General features: G+C 36.8%; 1 protein-coding gene across 3 annotated transcripts in view; it reads right to left on the bottom strand.

Moving 5' to 3' along the window:
* Positions 1 to 4,201: 4,201 nt before the first annotated feature.
* LOC148733021 (CUB and sushi domain-containing protein 1-like) overlaps positions 4,202 to 4,496 on the bottom strand; it is a 32,079-nt gene continuing 31,784 nt past the window's right edge. For all 3 annotated transcript variants that reach the window (XM_088756713.1, XM_088756714.1, XM_088756715.1), the window contains one exon: positions 4,202 to 4,496. This exon is cut by the window's right edge and continues 1,037 nt beyond it. The gene's annotated coding sequence lies outside the window, so the exon portion shown is untranslated.

Raw genomic sequence — 4,496 nt, 5'->3', positions numbered from 1 at the left:
TAGTTTGATATTTAGGTCCGATTTACAAAAGCGCTTAGTGAGTTGTCGGAGTTTGAGGTTCGCTATTCTAGAATAATAGCCGACAAAAGGGAGTTTAAAGTAACGTGTATTATTGTCATCAATGTTCCGGCTATTTTGAGAGGAGGACCCGTCAAGATACCGCTTGGGATATTCCAAAATTACACAACAAATTCCACAAATAGGTAAGCCGGTGAGAGATAACAGTACATATTGTTTCTTATTTCTTTCATATACCCCTCAAAACCGAAAGTACACAGGAGTGCGATGATGATCTCTTTCCAAATATATATGCACTCAAGATATGCGCCACAATCCCTGCAACGAGCTGTAAATGTGAAAGAAGTGCGAGTTCTTTAGGGCAGCTGCATACATATAACAAGGCATGCATGGGCCAGGAAAGGCTGTCGTCCCTCGCACTAATGCACGTACATTATCAAGTTAAAATTGTTTTGGATGAGGTGGTAAATCTGTTTGCCACCAAACACCCACGGAGGCTGGAGCTCGGACTATTCTGAGGGATTAGTTCTGCAGTATTTTGATGTACATTTTACATCGTAAAATTAGTCCTTTGTAACTTAACTTTCAAACAGTTGTATTCGACGAATGTAAATTCAGTTCCTACCGTGTACTTCGCTGTTACAATTTCTCATTATTGCTACTTTCCTAAATAAAAGGATCAGACAATAAAAGATATATTTCGGTCATTTGGTCCACTTTGGCCTTGTTAGCATCCCCATCCCCCCTCCACATTAAATCCTGGTTACGGGCCTGAGTATGTGACTCTGTTTTGTACAAGAAATGAAGGAGAATGACTCATCACACTCAGAAAAGTAGTGCTGCTGGGTTACGGTTTAAATATCGTCTTTTCTTTGTTGTTATTTGTTTATAGTTTTGTTTTCCTGCTAAGCATTGCTTGGGGTCTAACCCTATAAGTAACTTGAGGGTAAATGGAGAATAATACATGGGTGTGTGTTGGTATGGAATTTCTCTTCGAGTGTTCAACTCGATGTCTTAATGTAATTAACAAGTGAGACATCAAGTTGAACCTGCAATGTGATGTGAGCTCATGTGAGCAGTTACCAGTAACTAGTTTAAGAGTCCTCTATAAAGCTTTTTGCAAGTCATTGTTTGAAAGAAAGGAATAATATTTTAAAGATTTATTGTGTGAATAATGGGCAATTACCCTTTTAATTTGTCACTCATTAGATCATTTTTAAGAAGTTGGCTCTACAATATATTCTCTTGCCTCAATAGATAAAGCATAGATGTTTGTGCATCTGCAAACAGAAAATTTATCTTAAGAGGTGGATGGACACAGACTGAGTATTATGCCAATGAAGGCAATTCTTAGTCAATTTTTTTGACTTACTGGCTAATCTATGTGCTTGTAGGACTGATGAAATAAATCAAATAATTATTATTTGGGCTTTCCCTATTCTTCTTGAGGTCAGTATCGCTGCTGCTAAGTCAAATTGTGTTTTCGTAGATCTTTCCAAAGCATTCGACACTCTCGACCACCAAATCTTGTTTGCCAAATTGGAGCAATATGATATCCGTGACGTGGCTCTGCAGTGGTTTAAAAGCTACTGTTCTTTCCGCCAGAAATTTGTCCAATTCAATCAAGCTTGCTCTCCGATGCAAACCATCAAGTGTGGTGTCCCTCAAGGTTCCATTTTAGGCTCACTATTGTTTATTCTATACATTAATTAATGACTTTCTTAATGACTCTGAATTATCAGACCCTCTACTTCTCGCTGATGACGCCAGTATCTTTTATTCTCACTCAAATCTAGATTGCTTAGAATCCATACTTAATGATGAACTCCAAAGTGACATTGACGTTTGGCTAAAATGTAACAAGCTTTCAGTTAATATAAAGAAATCCAACTATATAACTTTTAAATCTAGAGAGAAGAAATTTAACTCCAGCATTTCTCTCTCCTTTGGAGGTAAACCCCTACAACAAGCTAATATAACTAAAATTCCTTGGGGTCTATATTGACAATCATCTCACCTGGAAATACCATATCAGCTATGTATGTAAACAAATCGCTAAATCAATAGGTATTAACATTTAGGTCTCGCTTTTCCTTATCCTCTGCAACCAAACTCACTTTATATTACACCTTAGTTTATCCTTATATCGTCTATTGTAACTCCGTCTGGTCGTCCACATACGTATTTAACTTAAATAGAATTTATTATTTGCAAAAGCGAACTGTGCGGGCTATCACCAACTCAGAGTATCGAGACCACTCTGGCTCTTTATTCTCCAAACTGGGAATTTTAGATATTTTCCAAGTCAATACGTTTGAAATCGCCAAATTTATGTTTTTTTTCAAAAGTAACTTATTGCCCCCATTGCTTCTCGATCTTTTTGTAAGGAATAGCCAAATTCACAACTATGGTACCAGAACAGCCAGTAATTATCGAACGCATTTGTGCCGCACAAATGTCAAGCAGTTTACAATTCTCTACCAAGGTCCTAAAATTTGGAACTCTCTCCCTATTTCAGTCACTCGTTCGTAAAACTTTCTCAGCTTTAAAACGAAATTGCAAGAGTTTTTACTTAAATAATCACTGAATTGGCCAAGCCGCACATTCGCAGCACTTTTTCTTTACTTAATTTATTATTGTGAGGTGGCTCTCCCATAAGCCTGGTGGCTTCTTGGGTCTCCTCGCCTTCTAACTGTTATCGCTGTAATTATCAATTTTTTTAATTGTTAAAATAAGGCAAATAAAGATGATGATGATGAAAATTGCTTACAAGAGAGACTAGTAGATAAAAAAGGTACAGTTTTGTGGGGTGAGAATGAGCATTCTGCTCTCAATTAAATTAAATTGAGTCAGTGATCAGTCTCACAGGAAAAGAGAGTCATTTTTTATCTTGGTTTACTGAACTCAATCTGAGTCATTCCAAGGTCTCAGTTTGATAGAAATTGAGTACCAAGGGTTTGACTGTTAACACCAAGCAGGTAACTGATGACCTCATGAGAATACTCACGGATTGTCAAACTTTACATTTTTCTGGTTTTTCAATCCAGCTTGATGCTGTGTTTTAAGAATTACGATACTTGTTTGTTTACATGCTGGGCTTCCTTGCCGGCCACACTATTTATAAATGACCCTAAATTTTATTTTCATTTAATTAAAGTATGGACTGTTGTAAAATAATATTATACTGAGTTATTATTTAACATTGCTGTGGACAACTGTGATTCATTTATGTGTGTGTGTGTGTGTGTGTGTGTGTGTGTGTGTGTATGTGTGTGTGTGTGTGTGTGTGTGTGTGTATTGCTCAAACCATAAGGCTTAGTTTTACATTACAAGTGTGGTGGTTAATTCATCTTTATCAGCTTTATTTAACTGCTCTAAAGGAAAAAATTTCAAATATAAAATAACTATATTCAATTTTTTTATATTCCCATACTAGAAAATGGATGCTGCGACATACAAGTTGAGACTAGAAAGGGGAAAAACTTCATCCAACGAATAAATTCCCTAAGACACGACTCGACTGATAAGATTAAAGAAAGCTGAGCTTCTTTGCCTGATATTACAGAAGGTTGGTTTCTAAATTTTATAGTTAATTTTATAGTTATAGTGTTCCTTTCAAGGGCTGTTGTTGGTACTTCACTGTAATAATGAGTGACAATCTCAGCTGAATTTATCACCTGAGTGGGAAATGGCCTTTGTTTGCTTATTTACCGCGCGTTTGCGTCGGACTCGAGGTCGTGCGCGTAAATTCTATCTAACACGAAGATAAGAATTTTGGCCCCTTGGTGTTTTCCTTCCTCTCGCACGGAAAAATCGTTTAATGCGTTGAAAACTGCATTGTGTTCCTCTCAATTAATTTTCTCAAAAGCCGCGATAAATGGACTTTTCTTGATTGCATTACAGTTGGTACATCTCTTCATTCTCTCGGTGACAGATCTTTGTTTGTAAGATTTAAGTTTTACTGGTGTTTCGGTTTCGCTCGCCAAAACAATCTTGTCAATGAGATAATGTTTTGAGTAAGTAATTCTTAGTGTATTTTCATGAAGTATGCTTCAGAAACCAAAAACAGGGTACTCCTTTCCTTAGCTCCCTTTCCCGATGTAGAGTTCCCTATAATTAAAGGAGGGGCACTTCGACCAATTTCTAGAAATCCGTTGCAACTCTGTTGACGAAGGGCCACAAAGCTCGTAATGTTTTTACTTTATTGATGCCGTTGAAGCGATTTTGTTACCTTATCTTAATTATCTTTCCACTTCGCCGTATCCTTTTGCTTCCTTTTATTTCAGCCTTTACTGGTCTAAAATTGCTCTGGCAAAGAGACCCCAAGAGAAACGTTTATTACCTGTTACATAATCTAGGGCCTGTAACGGAAATATCTTTTAAACATTTTACCTAGAACGCAATAAGAATTTCTCACTATATGCTGAATTGTATATATTGAAACTCACCAGACAAAGTTGTTAGTAACTGATCTTATT

Source organism: Stylophora pistillata, chromosome 4 (genome assembly GCF_964205215.1).
Source record: "Stylophora pistillata chromosome 4, jaStyPist1.2, whole genome shotgun sequence".
In the NCBI taxonomy this organism is placed as follows: domain Eukaryota; kingdom Metazoa; phylum Cnidaria; class Anthozoa; order Scleractinia; family Pocilloporidae; genus Stylophora; species Stylophora pistillata.
Note: the sequence above shows the minus strand (reverse complement) of the source record. Positions and strands in the feature narration are given on the sequence as shown.